This window comes from Anomaloglossus baeobatrachus, chromosome 3, assembly GCF_048569485.1.
Source record: "Anomaloglossus baeobatrachus isolate aAnoBae1 chromosome 3, aAnoBae1.hap1, whole genome shotgun sequence".
Lineage (NCBI taxonomy): Eukaryota > Metazoa > Chordata > Amphibia > Anura > Aromobatidae > Anomaloglossus > Anomaloglossus baeobatrachus.
In genome coordinates this window covers 532,358,900-532,385,135 of record NC_134355.1, presented here as the reverse complement: position 1 = coordinate 532,385,135, position 26,236 = coordinate 532,358,900, and positions in this window count along the sequence as shown.

The following is a 26,236-nucleotide window of genomic DNA, read 5'->3' as shown; positions in this document are numbered from 1 at the left end:
TGCACGCTCCAACTCTTTTTAACTAAGCCATTATACTAGCAAACACTCAGTGTACCTAGTGGCCTCCTAAACGTGGCTATTGTACTTTTGTCTAGTCAAACTATTGCAAAGATATTTGCAGCACGTCTGCCTGCATTGCACACTCCAACTTTTTTTAACTAAACCATTATACTAGCAAACAGTCAGTGTACCTAGTGGCATCCTAAACGTGGCTGTTGGACTTTTGTGTAGTCAAACTAGTGGAAAGATATTTGCAGCACGTCTGCCTGCATTGCACACTCAAACTCATTGTTACTAAGCTATTATAATACCAAACACTGAGTAAACTTAGTGGCATCCTAAAAGTGGCTGTTAGACTTCATTAGTGTCCCACTGGTGCAAAGCTATTTATAGCACCTCTGCATGACACCCTCCTGCTCTGTTTTTAATAAGCTATAATGATAGCAAAAAATGCTGCCATTTAGTGGCATACAAGAACTGGCTGTTGTATTCCATTAGTGCCCCACTGGTGCCAAGCTATTTATAGCACCTCTACATGACACCCTCATGCACATTTTGCTACGCTAATGTTATAGCAAACTCAGGGAATTCATTGCTGCATTTGATAATTCGGAGGGATAGAAAGTGAGGCTTCCTTTAGCTTTTCCTTCTGTTCATAGACAGCATCTCCAAGAGCAATTTCTCCTCCACGTCTAAGTGTGGAGAGGCAGCTAGTGCGCATGCGTGTGCCGATTTACCCCAGCTGCAGCCTAACTACAGTGTTTCGCCTAGTGAGTATGCTCAGCCTGACTGTGCCATTCCTGACGCTAAGTCTTCATTTCAGGATACAGCGCATGCTCCCACACTAAGTGTCAAAAGCCTCTTTGCACAGGTACTTGCATTCCGTGCCGGGTCTAAGTCCTGTTTTGTGCCTAGACACCATGCTAAAGCTGATAGTCTTTTTTCAGAGACTGTATTTCATGCTACTGAGCATGCTCAGGCACTTACTGCATCAGAGACTAGGTCCGGTAATGAACTCTTTGGCCCTGCCCCTGATGTGGGGGTCCCATATAGACCACAGGGCATCAGGTGTCCTCCCAAATGGCTTGCAGAGGCCCACCCCTATGACTTGTCACCGCATTATTGATGGTCAGACGATGACTGGTGAGGTGTTTGGGTCATGGCAGCCATGAGGTCATCATTGAAGTTGCGGTTCCAAATAGGACGCTAGTTATGCCACTCATGACGTGTCACTCTACTTTTGTCTCCAGGAGGTTCATTGTGGTTCACCCTGGTTTGGGGCGGACCCAGGTTATAAAAGGGGCTGGAGCCAACAAAGAGGTGCGCATTCTTCTATTATGCTCCGAAAGAGCACACCTCCATGTGTTGAACCCATTGCGGCTTTAGGCCAGAGGTAGGCAGGGATAGGGTGTCGATGCAGGCCACCACCACAGTTGGTAACGCAGAACGGTTAAGAACAGCTCCTGTCCTACCAGTCCTGCTTGTGCAGCCCAGTGGCATTAACAGGCCTGCTGCTGCTGATGCGCCTGCTGTCCACAGGTGTGGCCCCTACGCACACGGTCAGCGTACTCAATGGCTCCTGTGTTGTTAACAGGGAGTTCCTGTGCTGGGTGGGCATGTGGACCCTGTGACGCTAACAGGGCTCCCAGTCTCCAGATCCGAATGGCGTCTAACTCAGTTCAGGCTACTATTAGTTTCATAGCCACACAGCTCTGTATCCTCCACCAAACCTTCCAGTTGCCAACCTCTCCTTTTCCAACTGGGAGCACGGTGGACACTGACTGCTGATGGGGATATATACCTTTCTCTTTCTTTTGTTATTCATTTTCGTTATATAGCAGTAACATAGTATATACCACCTTATCCAAATCTGCCAGTCCCACTGTAACAGATGGTGTTTCTTCATCAAATGTTACTTTTGCTTAACCACCAAATCCACGGACCAAAACTTTTTTCCCCTTTCCAACACCCTGTTCCCCTTTCCACCAGCATCTGTCCTTTTTCAACTTATTTTGGTATATGACCAAAACTGCAACTCTGCAGGGACACCGTACTCAACGCCATCTCAGCACAGCAGCCATCCCTCGGTCCCTCCGATGTGGACAAGGAAAAGACCATTTCCTCCTATCCATGACAAAGCGTTGAGATTCACTCTGTGCAGCACTGGTGTTTAGTGGAAAAGCAGATCTAAGATTGCGTACCACATTCTGCAGATACTCCTGTATACGTGCGTCCATTTCTATGGCAGGAATTATTTCGCCAAATTTTGTCTTGTACCGGGGATCTAACAGTGTGGCAACCCAGTATTTAGGATTACTTCGAATTCGTACAATCCGAGGGTCATGTAGGTAGTGCAGCAAGAAGGCGCTCATGTGTCTTGTGCATCCAGGAGGACCAAGTCCTTGGTGTGTTGGTGGCAGAGAGGTGAGAATCGTGCCTCCTTCCTCTGCCCTCTCCCCACAACCTCGCACAAACGAAATGTGAGCAAGCTCTCACTCATCTGCTGAGTCTTCCATGCCCATCGCCAGTTCGTCCTCCATTTCTTCATGGGCTCCTGCACTTTCCTCAACACTTTTTGCTGATACTATGCGCCCTTGTTAATCCCTCTCCCTCACCATGACTGCCGCATAGGTGCCGCTGACCATCTGGACCTCGTAGATCTTGTTATCCCTTCCGCATATGACTCCTCCTGTACTTCCTCCCCTTCCTCTTGTCCCAACACCTGACTCCGAATAATAATTACAGTGTGCTCCATCATGTAGATGACCAGAATTGTCACGCTGAGAATGACATTGCCAGTGCTAAACATCTTCGTCAACATTTGTAAACTGTGTAGCAGGGTGCATAGGTCCTTGATCTGACACCACTCCAGCAGCGTGATCTGCACCACCTCTGGATCAAGTTATCCCAGGCTATATGTCATAACGTATTGCAGCAGGGTTCGGCGGTGCTGCCACAAACGCTGCAACATGTGCAGATTCAAATTCCTGCGTGTGGGCACATCGCATTTCAGGCGTTTAACCACCAGACCTAAAGACTTCTGTAGCGACGAAAGTTGTTGAGCTGCTGTGTGCGCACGATGGAAGTGAGCACATAGCGAGCGTGCCCGCTGCACAAGGCCATGTAGGCCGTGATGGTGTTTTAAAAATTGCTGGAGAATTAGGTTCAACACGTGAGCCATACAAGGCACGTGTGTCACATTGCCCTGACGATGGCCCGCAGCCAGGTTTGCATCATTGCCGCACACGGCTGTTAAGTCACCAACGGAGTCCGCTCCGTCAATTTGTACTCCGGTCGCCAGGTGACAACGTGTTCCTTTCATGCATAGTGCTGATGATGGGAGAGGAGTCAATGCCAGCGGCGCAGGTGGACGCAGGTTATGCTCACCCACTGGGCTGCATTACCTTGACAGATGCAGAATCTCTGGCTGAATGTAGCTGGTGGGTATCTCACAGATGAAATACCATCATTCAGCTACAACCAATGGGAAGACACCACACCCTTTTTTATGCCCATCCTGTCTGCAGACCACTGCCAGACATAGCTCTGCTTTTACCCCCAGTTCAGTTTTATGATTTTGTGTGCTTGTTACCTGACTACTTTTCCTGCGTGATGTTTATGTACCTTGTTGGCCGATCCGCATTTCACCTCTGCTTGTTTTCTGATTAAGTCCTGGCCGTCCCATTCTGTTCCTGTTCCTCAATTAATGTTTTGACCCTGCCTGACTACTATTCTCTGGAACTGCAGCCTTCCACAGGTATTAATCACCTTGGGCCCTGTGTAATTCCTAATCCCTGTATAGGGGTTAAAGGGTTTCAGGGTTCTAGGGGTCCTGCTTGGTGAGTGGCTTCCCTCTAGCCTATCATTTACAGCCCATCTGAGTGTGTGGATCAAGGAAGGCGTTACACCGTGCTCTCTGCAGAAGGCCATGTGGGCCAGGATAGTGCTTTAAAAATTGCTGGACAACCAGGTTCAACACGTGAACCACACAAGGCACGTGTGTCACATTGTCACAGCGAAGGGCCGCTCCCATGTTTGCATCATTGTCGCACCCGGCCTTCCCTGGCTGCTGGTTGAGTGGAGACAACCATTGATGAAACTCGGTCTCCAGAGCTAATCGTCCACAACTTCTCAGCGTTGTGACTCACATTTCCCATACATTTTAAAGTAAACCTTTGACCGCCTGATGGCATTGAGCTCTGCTGCCAGCATAGTAAGGAGGTGTGTGGTATTCCTTGTGCGCAGTTACAAGGAAGGGTGGCCTGACCACACAGGGTTTGCGCCAAGGTGGAGGACCCACACGAGGTTGAAGAGGCAGAAGCAGTGTATTAACTTCTACATACAGAAGAAGGATTGAAACAACTCGTGGGGACGGCAAGACTTGTACAGCAGACCCTTCTCCATCTCTCCCCACAGTAACCCATTGCCCAGTCAGTGACATGTAACGCCCCTGTCCATGCTTACTGGGCCAATTATCTGTGGTGAAATGCACCCTGTCACACAGAGTTTCTCAAGGAATCAGTGATGTTTAGTGTGACATGCTGGTGTAGCGCGTGCACGCCTTTGTTGGAGAAGGAGTGGCGCCTGGGCATCGGCTCTTGGGGCACTGCGATGGGCATAAGGTCTCGAAAATACTCGGTTAAAAAGGTTGGAAAGGCAGCATTTTGGTAGCCAACAGTTTCCAGATGCTGAAAGTCAACCTCTAAGCCATGTCATGCCCTTCTAAAAGCATGTAAAACACAGTAAGGGGACTCCAACCACAGTCTCCCTCGTTTCCACTAACTGGGCCACACACACCCCACTTGACTGGCATCGGTTGAGCCCCCTTTTGAAAAAGAAAAAGATGCTTTGCATGAAGCACTCTCAAAAATACGCGTGCCTTTCCCGTCCCCTGGCTGACCCAGGGGAAGAAAAGTCCTCTGAGAGCCATGACTTGTTCATCTTGGTTCTTTTAGAAACACAGCGAGGGGACTCCAACCACAGTCTCCCTCGTTTCCACTAACTGGGCCACACACACCCCACTTGACTGGCATCGGTTGAGCCCCCTTTTGAAAAAGAAAAAGATGCTTTGCATGAAGCACTCTCAAAAATACGCGTGCCTTTCCCGTCCCCTGGCTGACCCAGGAGAAGAAACGTCCTCTGAGAGCCATGACTTGTTCATCTTGGTTCTTTTAGAAACACAGCGAGGGGACTCCAACCACAGTCTCCCTCGTTTCCACTAACTGGGCCACACACCCCCCACTTGACTGGCATCGGTTGAGCCCCCTTTTGAAAAAGAAAAAGATGCTTTGCATGAAGCACTCTCAAAAATACGCGTGCCTTTCCCGTCCCCTGGCTGACCCAGGGGAAGAAAAGTCCTCTGAGAGCCATGACTTGTTCATCTTGGTTCTTTTAGAAACACAGCGAGGGGACTCCAACCACAGTCTCCCTCGTTGCCACTAATTGGGCCACACACACCCCACTTGACTGGCATCGGTTGAGCCCCCTTTTGAAAAAGAAAAAGATGCTTTGCATGAAGCCCTCTCAAAAATACACGTGCCATTCCCGTCCCCTGGCTGACCCAGGGGAAGAAAAGTCCTCTGAGAGCCATGACTTGTTCATCTTGGTTCTTTTAGAAACACAGCGAGGGGACTCCAACCACAATCTCCCTCGTTGCCACTAATTGGGCCACACACACCCCACTTGACTGGCATCAGTTGACCCAATTATCAAGATGAAAAAGATGCTTTGCATGAAGCACTCTCAAAATTACGCGTGCCTTTCCCGTCCCCTGGCTGACCCAGGGGAAGAAAAGTCCTCTGAGAGCCATGATTTGTTCATTTTGGTTCTTTTAGAAACACAGCGAGGGGACTCCAACCACAGTCTCCCTCGTTTCCACTAAGTGGGCCACACACCCCCCACTTGACTGGCATCGGTTGAGCCCCCTTTTGAAAAAGAAAAAGATGCTTTGCATGAAGCACTCTCAAAAATACGCGTGCCTTTCCCGTCCCCTGGCTGACCCAGGGGAAGAAAAGTCCTCTGAGAGCCATGACTTGTTGATCTTGGTTCTTTTAGAAACACAGCGAAGGGACTCCAACCACAGTCTCCCTCGTTGCCACTAACTGGGCCACACACACCCCACTTGACTGGCATCGGTTGAGCCCCCTTTTGAAAAAGAAAAAGATGCTTTGCATGAAGCACTCTCAAAAATACGCGTGCTTTTCCCATCCCCTGGCTGACCCAGGGGAAGAAAAGTCCTCTGAGAGCCATGACTTGTTCATCTTGGTTCTTTTAGAAACACAGCGAGGGGACTCCAACCACAGTCTCCCTCGTTTCCACTAACTGGGCCACACACCCCCCACTTGACTGGCATCGGTTGAGCCCCCTTTTGAAAAAGAAAAAGATGCTTTGCATGAAGCACTCTCAAAAATACGCGTGCCTTTCCCGTCCCCTGGCTGACCCAGGGGAAGAAAAGTCCTCTGAGAGCCATGACTTGTTGATCTTGGTTCTTTTAGAAACACAGCGAGGGGACTCCAACCACAGTCTCCCTCGTTTCCACTAACTGGGCCACACACACCCCACTTGACTGGCATCGGTTGAGCCCCCTTTTGAAAAAGAAAAAGATGCTTTGCATGAAGCACTCTCAAAAATACGCGTGCTTTTCCCATCCCCTGGCTGACCCAGGGGAAGAAAAGTCCTCTGAGAGCCATGACTTGTTCATCTTGGTTCTTTTAGAAACACAGCGAGGGGACTCCAACCACAGTCTCCCTCGTTTCCACTAACTGGGCCACACACACCCCACTTGACTGGCATCGGTTGAGCCCCCTTTTGAAAAAGAAAAAGATGCTTTGCATGAAGCACTCTCAAAAATACGCGTGCCTTTCCCGTCCCCTGGCTGACCCAGGGGAAGAAAAGTCCTCTGAGAGCCATGACTTGTTCATCTTGGTTCTTTTAGAAACACAGCGAGGGGACTCCAACCACAGTCTCCCTCGTTGCCACTAACTGGGCCACACACACCCCACTTGACTGGCATCGGTTGAGCCCCCTTTTGAAAAAGAAAAAGATGCTTTGCATGAAGCACTCTCAAAAATACACGTGCCTTTCCCGTCCCCTGGCTGACCCAGGGGAAGAAAAGTCCTCTGAGAGCCATGTCCACATTGTCAGTGGACAGACACATGTGCTTATCTGCCAGCAGACCCCCAGCAGCACTGAAGACAGGTTCCGAGAGAACGCTGGCTGCAGGACACGACAAGATCCCCAAGGCGTACGTAGCGAGCTCAGGCAATTTATCAAGATTGGAAGCCTAAAATGAGCAGGGCTCAAGTTGCACAATAATGGAATCGATGTTTCCTTGCATATACTCATATATCTGTGTGTCCTCCCCTTTTTCCTTGTCCAGCTGTTTTGTTTTCGCATGAGTATATGTCCTTGTCACTTTCCCATGTGTTTGTGTTGTGTTGTGAGTTGTTTGTCACCTTTTGGACACCTTTGAGGGTGTTTTCTAGGTGTTTTTATGTGTTTGTGATTGCCTGCCATTGTTTCCTATGCAGTTCGAGTTCGGTTCGTCGAACGTTCGACGAGCCGAACTCGAACGGGACCTCCGTTCGGCGAACCGACCTCGAGCCAAACCGGGACCGGTTCGCTCATCTCTAATCTTGAGGGATTTTGTCACATTCCATTTGCAAATCTAAAAAAAAATAATCTTTATTTCTATGGGTAAGGGACCTAACTCATCCCCAAAGGTGCTCTATAGGGTGTAAATTAGGTGATTGGCTTTGCCATTGCAACAGGTGAACATTTTTCTTTGATAACCAATGATTTACTAAATTGGATGTGTGGTTAGGATCATTGTCTTATGAAATTTTCAGCCTCTGCTTACTTTGGATTTACCATGTGGCAGCATTACATTCTCCACTATTTCCTTATACATAGTAGTATTCATATTTTCATTAATTCTATGCACAGAGCCAATGGCAGATGCAGAAAAGCAGCCCCAAACCATAACATTGCCACCACCATGTTTCACTGCAGGTGTTTGGTACCTTAAACTGTTACATTTTCAATTGGGCAGTGATTGTCCACTTCTAGGATTCTCAGCTGTTCAGTAGTCTTCTTTTGCTTTCTTTATTTCTTTATTGTACGTGACCCTTGACTCTGAGAACAGTTGATTTCATCGCTGTCTCTTTTTGGCTTTTGCCTGAGTTCACTCTCAAAAGAATAAGCTTTCTTACATCAGGTAATAAATTTGGCTTTGCTCTTGAAATGTATTACAGAAAAACACACACACATATGAAAAAAAAGTAGGCTAAATTAGACTATCCATGACAAAATATGCAATAAATTTGGCCCAGTAAATGTGGAAAATTAACACATAAAGGGATAAAACAATGACAAACACAATTTTCATCCTTAGAGCTGACAACCATTTGTTTCCAGTTTACTAAAATCACCAAAAAAAAATGGCATCACAACATCCAGACAAAAGTAGTCACACTTTGAAAAATATTCAAAACTTTGGTCGCCATCTATCTATCTATCTCTCTATCTATCTATCTATACTAGCTGTTCCCAGCCAGCTAACGCTCAGCACACCCATTCCTATGTAATTAACACTGCTGGTGATGAATTAAACTAAAGTTAATAATGACAACATTCAGTAGCGTTGAAGTGGTTGAAATACGTGTAAAGGAAGTTGATAATTGTCGACTGGTAATGACAATGTGACGTGAAAAATGCTGGGAGTTGTAAACTCACACATCTCAAGTTGAGCTTATTCAGCCAATGACAGACAAAGGCCGCGTAATGCTAAATTGCAACTCCCAGCATTTGTCACGTCACGTTCTCATGTATATATACTTGCATATATATACTATATATTTTCATAGAGCATTGAAAACAGTCTCAGATTATAACATATCCCTTAGAAAATACTTATAACGCATATACAAGAAATATATACATCTATCTATAAATCTTTTTATATGTGTGCATATATATGTATTAGAAGGAAAGCAACACCTAAAATTTACAAATTCTCCTTTTTTCATTTGTGCCAGTAAATTCCCCACTATTAAGACAGTTAACACATTTTACCATTGTATTTGTATTGTTTCTCTTACAAAAATAACTCTATAATTCAATCATCTTAATTTTAATTTTGGTATTTTAGTTTAGTTTTTAAGTCTCCCAAGTAATGTCTGAACTTTTTTCTTTCAAATATTTTCAGTTCTCATATTGTCCCTTGAACCAAAGAATTTTGTTACCATAAAATTACTCCTCGTGGTAAATACTTCTACAAATCACAGCATAATACCTCTGTCAACAATTTCAGATGCTATTTCTGTGAACGTTTGTTATCCGGAGCTTCATTGTTTTTAGTAGGCAAGTTGACAAGAAGCCCTGGAGAAAATCTGATGTGGAGTTTTATATTTAGTTAGAAATTCAGCATCTGCTCCAAAAAAATAAGTTTTCAATACTACAATAATGAGATTGAGACTGAGATTTGAAATTATTAAGCTTATCTGATTTTCCTGTTAATAATAGTAGTAATGATTGATTGGTATTTTCTCAGCTCTCTGTTAATGTTTGCCTATTGACTCAATTAAGACATCGTTTTACACAATCACATTTAATTCAAATGCAACATAATTTTTTTCCTGTTGTTATAAAAAGAGTGTTCTTACCCAATAGAACTGGCTTGTGATACAAAGGGATTCATCAATGTCATTTGGCAAGATTAGAAGCTGCTTGTCCCAGAAGACAGGACTCTGCCAAGAAGATGCCACTCATTTTATGAACACAAAGGAGACAAAGAGGGTTATTTATCAAAGTCTTCCAACTTCAAAACTGGAAAGGAACTGTTCCCTTTTGTGTTAAATGTTTATTAAGTCTCCAGCTATTTTACAAATCTTTTTAACAAATGTAAAGACAGCATTTCAATTCAAAAGTGAACAAAAAATATTGCGTGAAAATCTTGGAAGGATTTCAGCAGCAATTATCTCATTCACCTCTGAATATTAACACAATGTGGCTAGTGGAAAATATTCTCACAATAAGGTGCCCTCTTCACAAAACTCCCTTATCATACATGCGACTAACAGGCTGAATAAATACCAATGTAATGTCCTATGCACTGTCAGTTGGATTTTACATTTCAAGGGGGTAGATGTTTTATTCTTTCTTTTTGTTTATCAATGTCACATCCTCCAGGCTGTGTGCACTCCCAAACAATTTGATCATACAGGCTGTAATTATTTCCTGTACAATTTTTTTATTATTTTTACAAGAACAAACAACGCGTTTCGACAAACAAATGTCTTCCTCAGGTATATTGTCTAGATGCACTACATTTCTGACTGGATTTTATATTAAATTTTATAGGAAGCACTAACACGCCCATTTGGGTGGGGACCAAGTCTGGACAGATTTTGACACACCCATTAGAAATTGCATTGCAGGTCGGTAGTTTGCAAAAATCCTTACAGCATGCAATTAAATGAAGAAAGAAAAGAAAAAAAAAAACAAAAAACCCACAAAGTAAAAAACACAAAAACATTAAGATAGGATATATAATTACATGTAACTATTTACTACCTTTGTTAGGATTAAAAGCATATTTGTACAAAAGAGTTTATCAAATACTTATAAAACACTGAAAAAACACTTGATAAAAAACTTTAAATTTATTTATCTTACTCCTTTATATTGCTCTATTAATTCCATAGCGCTTTACAGATGTGATCATCATTATGTGTATTTTTATTTTTAATTTGTGATATCATCCCTCCATTATTAGAAACATTTTCTAGTCTGCTGATGGCTAACACAATTCATCAAAAGTGTCGCTTCTGGGCAGTTCTCAAAATTCTTACTGACTTAAAGCACCACTCTAGCGTGTCTTTTTTGACAGTACTGGAGGGGTGCATTAACTATAAGTCCCCTGCCACCATTCTAATGCACATCCGGCATCATCAGACATATCGTACCGTGTGACACCTCGGAACGACTGTGAACGAGCAAAAATACTTACCTTATCGTTGCTCGTTGACACGTCGTTCATTTTCAAAAAGTTGTTTCTCCTTCTGTGCTCCGGTTGTTCGTCGTTCCTGTGGCAGCACACATCGCTCCGTGTGACACCACAGGAACGACGAACACAGCTTACCTGCGTCCCGCCGGCAATGCGGAAGGAAGGAGGTGGGCGGGATGTTTACGTCCCGTTCATCTCTGCCCCTCCGCTTCTATTGGCCAGCGGCTGTGTGACGTCGCTGTGACACAGAATGTCCCTCCCCATCAGGAAGAGGATGTTCGCCGCCCACAGCGAGGTCATCCGGCTGGTAAGTACGTGTGACGGGGGTAAACGACTTTGTGCACCACGGGCAGCAAATTGCCCGTGACGCACAAACAACGGGGGCGAGTGCAATCGCTTATGCGATCGCACGATTTATTGTCCCATGTGACGCCCACATTATACTTAAACTCTTTTATCCTGTTTCTGTATTGCTCAGGCCCCACAATACCATCTTGCCATCTTATCCCTGTAACTTTTGACTGGTAGGAAGTCACAAATACATCATAAGAGCTCCATGAAACTCTATGAAAGCCAGAACGAGGCTCTCATAGACTTCCATTAACTTGTGACCTCTGGCGCACTCTATGAAACACTGGAGCTGCCATCAAGTCACAAACTGAAGAAGACTCACTGGAGTGCTCCTTGAATAAGATTAAGATGCTGTAGGCTGAGTATAACGCTGAGGGCAGGAAACTTTCATCAAGAGGTGCTTTAAAGCGTAATTGTAGCTTGATGCAGGTTGATAGTCATGGACGAGCTATTGATTCCAGACACCATAGCTTGCTACATGGAAAAACTGGTCCTCGCTAAATGTGTGGACTTGTGTGGTGTGGGCTGGGAACAAGTGCAGGCCGACGCCAACTTGTCAGGACCGAATGAAAACTCATACTCACAGGAAGACCAACAACTCATTACAAACAACTGCAACAACTTTACACTCCAAGAAGTAGGCATATACACTGGCAAGCAAAAGGGTAATAATATTTTGAACTGTTGACTTTCAAGCCCCATATCTCACCATCCACTGCAGCTTTAAACATAAGACTACCATCATTTTATAGACACCCATCTTGGCTATCTCAGACATAAGTTTAACTTGCATCTATTTAGCATATGATTAATTATGCAGATTCTTAACATGTCCTTTCATTGTTATTGTTTTGCTCTTTGTGGTGGAAAAATATTTTTCTTCCTGGATACTACAAATTAAAACCTGTTCTCACATTCCAAAATATTTCAATGTGTTTTAAGAGTGATACCTTAGCAAAAGGTCATTGATTTGAATCGAAGAGCAGCCATGAAGAAGATTTCACCAGAAAACAGAAGCAGCAGCATCTAACTCATTGGTAGCTGTCTCTCAGCGAAGAAAACTTAGAAACTGCATCATGTGAGTGCCATGACAGTTGGAAAAAAAACAAAACAAAGTCTATCCATCCATTTAAAAGCCAAGAGGTGGACGTCCAAGCAAAATATAGGAGTCAACAAATTGCCTTATCACAAGGTTTATCAGTTATGGAGTGACAATTAAGACAGTGGATGTGGTTCATTTGCTTTGTAATAGGAAATCACAAATGTTAATGCAAGCACCAAGTGAAGCATCTTACATAAGTCTGAAATGGTGGCCCAAAAAAAGGTGAAGAAGTCTCAACTTCAATATCATCATAAGAAGCATCTGTTGAAGTTTGCAAAAAAAAGAATGAAGAGTGAAAAGTAGAAGTTTGAAAACATCTGATTTGGAGTGAAAAGACCAAAATCAATACACTAGATTCTGATGGGTGCAAATGGGTCTGGAACAAACAAAGGAAAAAGGGGCTAACGGATCGAGAAATTGAAGGAACTGTCAAGCTTGGTGGAGGAAGTCTGATGATTTGGGGTGTTTTCACAGTCAAAGGTGTTGCATACTTGACCAAGATCGATGGTAGTCTTAATTATGAGTATTCTACAAGACGAGTTACTTTGTGCATTCTGGGAGGATGGGTATGAATAGGAAAACATAGTGTTCCAGCAGGACAATGACCAGAAGCATATGTCAAGATTGCAAAGAATTGGTTCAATCACAATGAAGCAGAGGTGCTGGATTGGCCCCAACAGTCCTCAGACCTCAACAAAATCAAACACTTGAGGGTAGAGTTGAAGAAACAGCTGTATATAAACCCAAGTGAGTCAACCAGTATACAACAACATTTGGAATGTGTAGAAGAGACCTGGGATCAGCTATCAGTAGGGACATCATTGAAACTGATCTAGAGCATTCCAAGAAAGATTCAGGCAGTGTTCAAAGCCAAAGGTGGATTTACAAAATACTATCAAAATAATAAAAATTAAAATTTAGATTTTTAGGAGCAAAACGGTAACAATACAATGTATTGACAAGAATCTGCATAACTAATAATATGCTAAATAGTTGCAAGTCAAATTTATGTATGAGATAGCCAAGATGACTGTGTATAAAATGAAGGTAGTTTCACACTCAAAGCTGTAGTGATTGGCTGTAGTGATTGGTGAAATACTGAGCCTGAAATATAAAATTTTAAAATATTGTTACCCTTTTGCTTGTCAGTATATATATAATCAGACTTATATAACAGATGTGCAAAAAAGTAGTATGTGGCAACAACACTTTTCTAAGCTGTAAGGCATAGAATCCTTTACATTCCAGATTTACAAAAACAGTCTGCTGCATGTTTTGTTTTTGCTTTTATACAGTCTATGATGGTCTCTCCTAATTGGCTGTGCTATGCGATATGATATGATATGATGCCACCAAGGCATTATAGGAATGCTCCCTCAGTCACACTCGACTATCAAAATAATACAAATTAAAATTTAGATTTTAAGGAGCAAAACGGTAACAAAACAATGTATTGACAAGAATCTGCATAACTAATAATATGCTAAATAGTTGCAAGTCAAATTTATGTATGAGATAGCCAAGATGACTGTATATAAAATGAAGGTAGTTTCACACTCAAAGCTGTAGTGATTGGCTGTAGTGATTGGTGAAATACTGAGCCTGAAATTTAAAATTTTAAAATATTGTTACCCTTTTGCTTGTCAGTATATATATAATCAGACTAATATAACAGATGTGCAAAAAAGTAGTATGTGGCAACAACACTTTTCGAAGCTGTGAGGCATAGAATCCTTTACATTCCAGATTTACAAAAACAGTCTGCTGCATGTTCTGTTTTTGCTTTTATACAGTCTATGATGGTCTTTACTAATTGGCTGTGCTGTGCGATATGATATGATGCCACTCAGGCATTATAGGAATGCTCCCTCAGTCACACTCAATATCGTTTGATCTTATGCATAAAATAACAAGAGCCATTACAAGCACTTTGCGCAAAGTAAACCACAAATGTTTTGAATTCGCCAAATTTCACCGAAAAATGTACTCAAAATAGTTTTGTATCTAATAGGTTCATTCATTGCTAAACATCATGTAATTCTGTATTATAAAATGGCTCAAATTCTGTCTGCTTTTAATAAAACGATCTTTATAAGACTTATATTTGGTGCTGCACTGAAGGACTTATTAGGTCCTGTTTAGATAGAACAAAATGACTGTGATGAAAAATTGCCTTTACTGCCATTTAATCATTCTGTAAGGGTAATGGTTCATTTGTGAATTGGAAACATTTCTAATTACATCGTTTATGAAAAGCATATGCCCCTCAGCTACCAAATTACAGTCACTTCTATATTATTCCAAGCAGCCTCATTAATAATGTAGAAAATATTAGTGGTAAAATAATTACAAATAATGACATGGAAAGTAAGAAAAGAGTGTTAAGTCATCGTTCATTGGAAGGAACACCTAATATATGAGGGTTTTATTGAATGTATCCTTATGGCAATTGTTTTGTTCTTAGTGTTGGAATTTATCCTTGACGGAAACATTACTTTGACAAATATAGTAAGTTACAATCTAATAGACTCTGAATGGCTCAGCCGTTAGCTTCCATTAGATATTATTAAAAAAAAAAGAAATGGTATCATTTCTAAAGCTTACAATCACAGGGACTTCTTAATGTCCCTCCTTGAAGAGAAATTAAGCTATGTTCCAAAGGAACGAACATTATAGAGTCAGCAAATGAAAAATTCCTAAATGTCAGCGTAATGGTGACAAAACTCTATTGGAATAGGGATCTCTTTTCCACCTATGGACATATAGTAGCTAAGTCTTACCAACTTATTATCTAGGTATTATGTAAACTGTATAAAATCTCATACGTATGGCTTCCATTAGTTAAGTGCAGGCAGTAGACATGTTCAACTTGTGAAATCCTTTTAGTAAAACTAGTGTAATTATTTAGTGTGCATTTTACTCTTTTTACTCTCTATGTCATTAGAAGTCTCAGAATTCTAGACAGGAAACAATCTGTGCTGTTTGCTCCAAAACCATTGTTACTTAGCCTGGAGTGCCCTAGTATTTTTTTAGAAAAGGTTGATGACAAAAGCCTGGTAAATTACTATCTCTCAGAGCTGTAGCTTAATCATTAGAACTTTGATCTTTTTTTAAAAGGGGAAATCTTGTTCATTTTGTTAGGAGTTTTGCCGCAGATTTTCCGTCAGATTGTTATGTTTTAGTTGTAACAATCAGTAAACTGAAAGAGCATAAAAATTCTTCTATTGTTAGGGTGTGACAAGTATCTGACCGCAATCTACTAGTAGATTAGTGAACTATGACTAGTAGATCATCATTCCCTCTTAAAAGACATGACAATAACCTTTTGTATAAATCGAAATTTCATATGAGACATATTTATTAAAAACATTAAGTGATCTTTACTTTTTTAACAAACAAATCCCGAAATCTTACACAATGAGCAAGAGTCTATCACCTCCTCATCTTTACATATCACATCTCAGTAGTCATCTTATTATCATCACAGGCAGAATAACAATGACAGGTAATGCCTCACAGGCAATTACATAGTAGATAATACTGAATCAATCTGTCACCTCCTTACTTTTCCTTCACAATGACCTCAACACACATCCCAGAACATGTTTAAAACACTAAACCATAGAAGAAAATGAATAATACAGAATGTTCCACTTTTTTACTTAAAAAAAATACTCCTGGATTGCTTACACAGTATATTGTGGACTGTTGTCCATATGTGAAGTGCAGTCTAATCAACCTTGTTACATTTGGTTGAATCTAAGCAGATAGTATAGCTCTGTACACTTTAGAATTTATCTGGCTGCATATGTGGTCAGTCACATCCTCAATAAACACTAGTGATTCAGTACCTTTAGAAGCCATGCATGCCCGACCATCACACTACCTCCATCATGTTTTATAGAGGATGTGATGTGCTTTAGATCATGAGCTGTTCCAAGGCTTCTCCATACTTTTTTCTTCTCATCATTCTGGTTCAGGTTGATAGTGAAACATCTACTTTTTGGAGAGTAAACTTCACTTGAATGGAGGCCGTGAATGGGGCTTTTCTTCACTATTGAAAGGATTCTGAAATCATCCACCACGGTTGGCTTTCATGGATGTTAAGGCCTGAGTTCCCAAGCTCACCCATCAGTTTTGCTATCTCTCTGATGGATTTCTTCTTTTTTTCCCAACCTATTGATGGTCTGTTTTACTTCTGTTGAGAGCTCCTTTGACCATATGCTGTGATTTCACAGCAACAGCCTCTAAATGAAAATGCAACACCTGGAATCAGCTCAAGACCTTTTACTTGCTTATTTGATTATGTAGAGAGTAGCTCAAGAAGCCCATTAAAGAGCTTTTGTGATTGTCCAATTACTTTTGGTCTCTTGAAAAAGAGGCAGTTACATATTAAAGAGCTATAATTCATAATCCCTTACCCAATTAGGATGTGAATATGCTCAAATAAAAACTGAGCATATGCACTTTAAGGTCATACCTATTATATAACTGTATCTTGAATTTTTTTTTTAGTAAACAGCTAAAATTCCAAAACTTCTGTAATTCTCTGAAATTTCTGGAGCTAACTGTATGTATTGGTTAAAATTATGTCAGCTTGCAGTTTTACCACAAATCAGCACTTTTTTAAATTGCTGGTAAAAGAACATGTAGGTACAGGTTTCAGTCACTTCACAACACATTGCTGATGCTATGGGCACTAAATATATCTCCACCACCATTAACTGTTCACATAGTCTTTTTATCACTCAGATTACATGGACAAAATGCATGCTGCAATTTAAAACCAATGTTATACATGAATGGGGCTGTTTTCATAGTGAGTACATGATTTTCCTGAAATATTATTAAGAAGGGGACAGTCTCCGAGATTTCTGCAACAAAATCTACACTCTATGAATTTATTCTGAGAAAAGTGGTACATTGCTAATTCACTGTCTCTCAACTAAAGATGCATTTACCTTTCATAAAAATGCTCACTTTTAAAGATGAGCAGATCAATATGTGGTAGATCGCGTTCCAGAATTTCATGGTTTGAGGTAGATTTGAAGACTTTGAGATTTGCTTGACAGTCGGAAAAAAAAAAAAAAAACTTGCCCATCATAATATCCCACACTGCTGAAGCATCAGAGAGTGAGTAAATGTCTTTCTTTGTGGCCACACGTGTTTCCCTATAATGCTTAGAAGTTATGATATCTGATAGATTATCACACCTTGTACAGTGGTGGTCATGGTGGAGAATATCTGGGCCATCGTAGATTAATGGTCCCCAGTGGCGCACAACATGTGCATCAGAGTTGTTTTCTATTTTGAGAGTCACTTGGTAAATCTCTCTCTTCTATAGTGTGTAATCCTTTACACCGGTTCCTTTCTCTAGTATAGTCAGTAGCTTCCTCACTCTCCTATAGACGGTAAGTTCTTAGAATCAGCAAGGTTCTCTCTCCTCTACCCCAAGAGGTTTTGCTGAGCAACAGATTTGGCATTTGTTTCAATTTATTAGTGCAAAAATTCAGATCTAACACAGGAAAAAGGAAAAAAGCAGCAACTCAACAGGGGATGAGATCAAGTCTTCTTTATTGTGCAAACACGGGTAACTAGTGCGGGTAGTGGGAGCCAAAGACTCGGACAACAGTGACCGTTTCGTGCTAATGTGGCACTTCTACGGATATGGGTCATCGTTGTCCGAGGCTTCGGCTCCCCCTCCCTGCACTACATGTTACCCGTGTTTGCACAAAAAAGAAGACTTGATCTCATCCCCCGTTGAGTTGCTGCTTTTTTACTTTTTTCCTGTGTTGGATCTGAATTTTTGCACTGCTGTATGATTTTGAGCATGCAGCTCCGGGACAGGTGTCCCATGTCCGCAATAGCGGTCTGGTTTCTTAGACCAGTGCGAACCTGTTTTCTGATTGTCTGTGGTGCCCGGTCTTTTCTCTAAACACTTGAACTTTGAATTTATTAAATTTCATCTCTACTCTGTAGTTACTTTCTGATAGTTGACCAGTGTAGACAAAATGCCAATTAACCACCAAAGGAGCAAAACACATGTTTCATTGGTGAAATGCTTTTTAAGCTTATTTAAAATCCATCCCTCTCAGCAGCACCTGTACTCTATAAACAGGACATAGACTGTCATTGTTCTCGGGAGCACATGTGCTAAAAATGATCTAATTATTATTGTACATCTAAAAAGGCTATTAAATGACATCAGAGCTTAACGACCACAATCGAGCTGTCTAAATTCAGCCTTAGACAAGACATCAAAGTTCTCTTTAAAGAGAATCTCTCAAGTTATCTGCAAAGCACCATGATTACAAATTGCTGTTGTCAAGGCCACCTTTGATTAGCAATCAATAAAATGTCACATGGAAAATGTAGTGTCTCACAGTGAGGGAACACAAGATAAGCTTCAGGTGTTTAGTATGGAATTTTAATTCCTTGTCCTGGACCCTAATCTTAAATGAAAGTACCTGTTAACAGAAAATATTCTCATTTTATTTTGATACTATGAATTATGGAAAACACTGATAAAAAAATACCGCATAATAGAAATTTAAATATAGATGGTAAAGGCAGGTCTGGCATCAGTACCGGACAAGCTGAGACAGATGCAAGAGACCAAACAACACAAAGGAGGACTAGCAGTTACTTAAGAAGAAATAACAGTAAAGGTAGAATACAAAAAGCCACCATATTGCTCCTTTCCTATAAAAGGGGATGGCTTAAAAGAAATTGTACAGTAATGGATATAAAGCATAACATTTCTACCCTGTATCTCTGGTTTGACAAAACAGTCTGAGAGGAAAGGGTAAAACCTGGGCCATGTTTAGATTTCATAATAAATAAGAGCCTATGAAGGCTTACTTACACTCCTCAATTATTGTCAGGATTTGCTAACTCTGATAGAAATTAATGTTAATAAAAAACCTCAACATAAAAACATGAGGCTGTAAAATTTGTAACGTGTTAATTTATTTACTTGTGAGCTGTGTGTATATACAGTATATATATATATATATATATATATATATATATATATATATATATATATATATACAGTGGTACCTTGCTTAACGAGAACAATCCGTTCTGGGACTGTTCTTATTAATCAAGGTACTCGTTCAGCAGAGCAAGATTTCCCATAGGAAATCATTGCAATGCTGACGATCCGTTCCACAACTTCTAAAATGTCCCATCCTGGTCCCCTATTCTATCATTCCACACATGCACAAACACACACAAACACACACAAACATGTGCAAACACACACAAACACACATGCACGCACGCACGCGCACGTACATATTATATGCTCACCCTACCTTCCGTTCCATCGCCGGTCTGCTGGGACTTGCTGTTCTCTGGTACGGGGCCGGGCTGTGTAACGCGTTACCATAACGATGAGGCAGGAAGTTCACGGCCAGAGCGCTGACGTCAAAGGCAGAGCCGCTTGCCTCTGATTGGCCAGCGCTCTGCCTTTCATTAGCGATGACAGGAAGTTCTTCCCTTGTCGCTATGGATGCAGATACACAGTGTGGACTGGAGCGGAGCGGCGCACTACAGCACCCAGGAGGCCAGCGATGAAACGAAAGGTAAACATATTATGTTATATTATATGCTCACCTTACCTTCCATCGCAGGCCTCCTGGGTCTTGTAGTTCGCCGCGAGGATGTCGCGATGTACCCGGGAACTACAAGAACCATGACACCGGCGGTGGAACGGAAGGTAAGGTGAGCATAATAATGTGTGTGCGTGCATGTGTGTTTGTGTGTGTTTGTGCATACATGTGTGTGTTTGTGTGGACTGCAAGTGCGGGTCAGAGTGCGGTGGATGGACGAAACCGGAAGTGTGAGCGGTGAGAATGTCGCTCGTACAGCAAAGCTGTCTCGTAAAGCGGGTTACAAATTTACAGAAAGCTTTGCTTGTTAAGCGAAATTCTCGTTAAGAGGGTTACTCGTTATGCGAGGTACCACTGTATATATATAATATGTATATTCAGTCGCCACAGGATACTGCACCTCGCCAGAGGTGCAGTATTCATCCCGGGTAAGGAGGAGGTCGGTGCCGGTCATTCACAATCCACAAATACACGGAAGCCAGTTGCCCTCTCACCAGGACTGGGTTAGGGTAGAGTCATTTAGGATGGTCACCATATTGTCTGGGGCCTCCCACCCACTAGCTCAGGTGCTTAGGTGGCCAGAGTGACTGATAGGGGAGCAAGGAGACACACACACAGACTGTCAAGAAACCACCGGGAATCAAGTGAGACGCAGGAGAACACGGTCACTGAGGGGAGAGCTCATAGCTCCCTCAGGACCGGCGCATATCTCAGGGTGCAAACCCCTGAGCTCTGTGTATACATATATACACACTAATATATATATATATATATATATATATATATATATATATATATATATATGTGTGTGAATATACATAGCAACCTTGTTTACGAGCATAATCCGTTCTGGAAGTGTGCTTGTAAACCAAGTTACTCGTCTAGCAAACCAAGATTTCCCATAGGAAATCATTGGAATGCAGACAATTCGTTCCACAACGTGTTCAATGTCCCATCCTGGTTCCCTATTGTGCCATTCCTTACATGCAGAAACACACACAAACACACACAAGCACGCACGCACACACACATATTATGCTAACCTTACCTTCCGTTATATCGCTGACCTCCCGGTTCTTGTAGTTCACTGATAGAGGATGTGTATCTGGTAACCATCACGACAATGGAGGAACTTTCGCTGCCAGAGCGCTGACGTCAAAGGCAGGAGCCGCTTGCCTCTGATTGGCCAGCCCGCTGACTTTGAGTAGCGGCTGACAGCGGAAGTTCCTCCATCGTCACGATGGTTACCCGATACACATCCTGTGCCGGCGAACTACAAGAACCGGGAGGCCGGTGAGGGAACGGAAGGTAAGGTGAGCATAATATGTGTGTGTGCATGTGTGTTTGTACGTGTTTGTATGTGTTTGTGCGGACTGCAAGAGCTGGTCAGAGCATGGTTAAAGTACGGAGACGGAAGTGTGTGAGTATTTGCTCGTATGGCAAAGCTTGCTCGTACACTGAGTTACAAATTTACAGCAAGCTTTGCTCGTATAGCGAAATACTCGCAAACCGGGTTACTCGTAAACCGAGGTTCCACTGTATATATATATATATATATATATATATATATATATATATATATATATATATATACACTGTACATATATTGCTTGAGAAAGGTTCATTGCTGTGGTGCACCCAGAAAATTAAGTGATACATCTGGGTTTTAGCCTTCCCCTCATGCTGCTTTCGGATTACAAAAACCTGCTGACAGATTAACATTAGAGAAGAGTCAGACTGCCTTATAACTTCCTACCTGAGCATAAAAATACATGCTGTCTTGCTCGGGTCAGGTCAGGCCGGCCAGTCTGAGCATTGAGTTGTGATCCCTGACCAAGTTATACTGCTGTCTGACTCTTCCCGAAATGTCACAATGAAGACCTATGATAAGGAACCACTGTAACCATCAATGCTTATGTAGTCATCTTGTTAGTGCACCTATGATTTGCAATCAAGCTAAACATAGATAAAATGCATAACTTGGTGCAAATTTCTTGACACCTGTCTATAAGCAATATACATACAAAGTCTTAAACCATGCCTTAAGTAAAATAACAGCTCTGGACCCACCGAGATTATACTGTACATTCATCTTACAACTGGCCTATTAATATCTGCTAAATAAACAAACTCAATAAATTGTAACAGCAACTAAAACATTCATTAGACTCAGTTATTTTATATATACTGGATCACTGAACATTGAGTATTGCCAACTTGGTCTATTTACTGTGTGGAGAAATGGATCTTGTTTGCAGCTGGGAAGGAGTGTCTCCTGCTTACATACTTGGCACATCTTAGAATTTGTTTATTATTATCCTGATCCAGCAGACCATCCTTTGTTCTTCATGCAATGTGTTCTCGTTTAATACTTTCAACTGGAGTCATGCAAGCAAAAGAATCTCAACCTTAAAAAGCGTTCTCAGTAATTTTATTATTTGTGCAACATAGAGGCTGAAAGCCAAGACGTTTTGGTAATGTTTTAATGGGATATTTCTAACTAAATTTATTTTTAATTATATTTGTTATGCAATGTTTATATAGTGCCATCATATTCCTAAGCACTTTACAGACATTTTTCATCACTGTCCACATTGAGGCTCACAAAATAAATTCCCTATGTGTATGTCTTTGGAGTGTTGTAGGAAACCAGAGTACCTGGTGTGGAGACACGGGGGTAAGTGGGTGCTCTCGTCCGCTGGCCCGGCCGCCTTTAGAAAAACAGCATGGCCCAGGGCTCATCCCAACTGAATGCCCGACCTCCTTAACCATGGGAAGAACACTACTCAGACAACACAGGGTCAGTGAATCACAATATTAAGACTTTATTGGATCCCCAAACAATTAACGGCACATAGCACATAATAAGCAAAACACACAAATGTAACAGGCAACAGTTTCTCACCCTTCCGCTGGCTCATCAGGGATTTAGAATGTCCATGCCTCAGAGCTTCCAGGGCTACTTACTCAAATCCAGCAGCACCCCGCTTTCAGCGGGAACCCACCGAGGATGGAATAACGCCAGATTTAGGAAGCTAGCTGAGGTCTGCAAAGTCTGTAACCTGGTAACCAAATTGTCCCCAACCTGGGTTTCTTCCTTAAGTAGTCTCTGGTATCACAGCCGAATCCTTGCATTCGATGCTGAAGTCCATGTAGTATTATAATCCAGGTTCGGTTATGGCTTGCCAATCGGATCCGCAGATCCTAGATTGGTAGCATGTAACAAGAGTCTCACTGGGCAATGGACAGTCCTCCTTCTTATACCCCCGAGCTCTCTATTCAGACCATTGGGGTCTTCACGATTGGTGGAAAAGACTGTGCTCTTATTGGCTAGATTTCAAGCCATATTCAAATATCCAGAGACAAGGGTGAGACAGGTAAGTTTCATCACATCTAGCAATTCACTTAGTAATACAATGGAAAGTTTGCACAATTGATTTATCTGTGTGTCTGGCCTTCATTAGCCAAGTCAATTACATGAGTCAACAAGAGTCTTGTAAAAACAATGAGGGCTTATTCCCCGTCTATAAACAAAATATCTTCATGTCTGGCTGAATTTTAAGAAATGTAACCCCTGCTAAGCACTGACAAAATCCATGTCGTCACTTCTGGTACTCCATCGCTACAAAGCAATAGTACTAACCAATGAGCCACCACACTCCACATATGAAATATAATCTTTATATTGTATATTATGCCTTATAGGCTGATACTAAAGAAAAGTAAGCTAGTAAAAAGTAAGTAAGCTAGCAAAAAAGTAAGTTAAATACTTTCTTCTCTGACATTGACCTTAGTTTTTTCCAACTTAAAGGGGTATTCTGACAACAAATATTTATGTTAACTGGCTTTGTTCCTTATAGAACTCCCATAGACAGTGTTGTTATTCCTTACTTTGGTGACCTCTTCGTTGGTCAGTGTCTTCTGCTTAACATGACTTAAGGAACTCTGATTTTCTTAATCAGCTAGGGTTCCAAGAAATTAGACTCTCTCTATTATTAGATAGGTATATCCTAAATACACAAACAAAATAATACAGCAGCACACTTCTCACACTTTAAATCTATAGGTTTTAGCCTGGGAGAGGCATAATATTAGGTTAGCATCCCATCAAAGAAATGTACACCATGCCGTGACTGGTGGGCTGTAATGAAGTGGCCAATAATGCACTAAGTTTATGCAATTTATGCACCTTCAGTTTTGTAACAATGTTCAATCAATGTTTCATTTTTGCATACACCTTAGCAGTTATATTATGCAGCTATATTTGTTTGTTTGTTTATTAAGCAGTCATAGCAGCTTGTACCTATTCACATTTGCTTTATTCTGTTCAGAGGTGCTGGTCATTTTTTCTTGCTTTTTTGTAGTACACTATTGAAGGTTTTCACTACCTCCTTGTCTGACTAAGCCCTCCTTCCGTCAGCGTAAGGCCATTTTAAATTAGTGCTGGGTCCTTCCTACCCTTTAAATTTGTAGGCTTTTGCCCAGGAAAGGCATTAGGTTAGGGTCTCATCAAAGAAATGTACGCCTTGTTGTGGCTGGTGGGCTCCCATGAATTGGCCAAATTATGTGCTAAGTACCTTCATTTTATAAGTAATATTCTATATAGCAGTAATGCAGATCAAATTTCATATATTCAATGTTTGCATACATCTTAGCACTTACAGAATGCTGCTGTATAGTGATGAGCGAGTACTAAAAAGCTCGGGTGCTCGAAGCTCGGGCCGAGCCTCCCAAGATACTCGTGTACTCGGCCCGAGCAACGAGCCCAATGTTATCCTATGGGAGACCCGAGTATTTTTGTGAAATGACCTCCCGGCAGCATGGAGAAACCCTAAAAATGGCACAAAAGTCTCAGAAGAGTGCTCAAATGACATGGCAACAGCATGGGGAAGACCCCTTGAAGCATTTATCACTCAAAAGTCACAGCTGTGAACAATTTTGTCCGCGTTTTACGCCATTTTTACGGACTCATCAGAAAACCTTCCAAAATGACCCCAAAATGATTTTTCATGGCGGAAATGTTAAGGGCACATACCCAATAGTGAGATAGAGCTGGTGTATGTTACTTTTTGAGATCAATACATGAAAGATTTTACGTGAAAACATTGTGTGGCACTCCGATGTCCCTGAGAAGAGACGTACATGAAGGCCTCTTGAGTCTAATGTGCCCATTTTGAGGAAGTGAGTCTTTGTAGTATTTTCCTTTGCCAGGGCAGTCCTAAATTGTGAGGTTCACCAATGCCCCTGCATACAGACGTGCATGAGGGCCTGTAAACCTGAAGTGCCCATTGTAAGGAAGTGGGTGTATTATAGTATAGCCCTTAGGCAGGGCAGCCAAAAATTGGGAGGCTCCACGTTGTCCCTGGATAGAGACGTGCATGAAGGCCTGTAAACCTGAAGTGCCCATTGGAAGGAAGTGGGTGTATTATAGTATAGCCATTAGGCAGGGAAGCCAAACATTGGGAGGCTCCACGTTGTCCCTGGATAGAGACGTGCATGAAGGCCTGTAAACCTTAAGTGCCCATTGGAAGGAAGTGGGTGTATTATAGTATAGCCCTTAGGCAGGGAAGCCAAACATTGGGAGGCTCCACGTTGTCCCTGGATAGAGACGTGCATGAAGGCCTGTAAACCTGAAGTGCCCATTGGAAGGAAGTGGGTGTATTATAGTATAGCCCTTAGGCAGGGCAGCCAAACATTGGGAGGCTCCACGTTGTCCCTGGATAGAGACGTGCATGAAGGCCTGTAAACCTGAAGTGCCCATTGGAAGGAAGTGGGTGTATTATAGTATAGCCCTTAGGCAGGGCAGCCAAAAATTGGGAGGCTCCACGTTGTCCCTGGATAGAGACCTGTTAGGTTCTTAGTGCCTCCGTGCTTGCATTTAAAAACCGCACGTGTGTGCCTGTTGGTGGCAGCTTTCCGCTGCATTTGTGTGAGTTTTGCAAAAACTTGGATATAACACACAAGTCTAGTGAATACACATCAGCACAGCATTGCAAAATGCGCAAGGGCGTTGTCAACGAACAAGGAAGTGGACGTGATGGTGGTGCAGGCAGACACCGAGGTTGTGTGCAAGCTCTAATTTCGCCACAACAAAGGGCCACATCTAGTCGCTCGCACGTCCTGTCCCAAATTCTTGGGGATCGCAGCAGTACACCGCTCTTG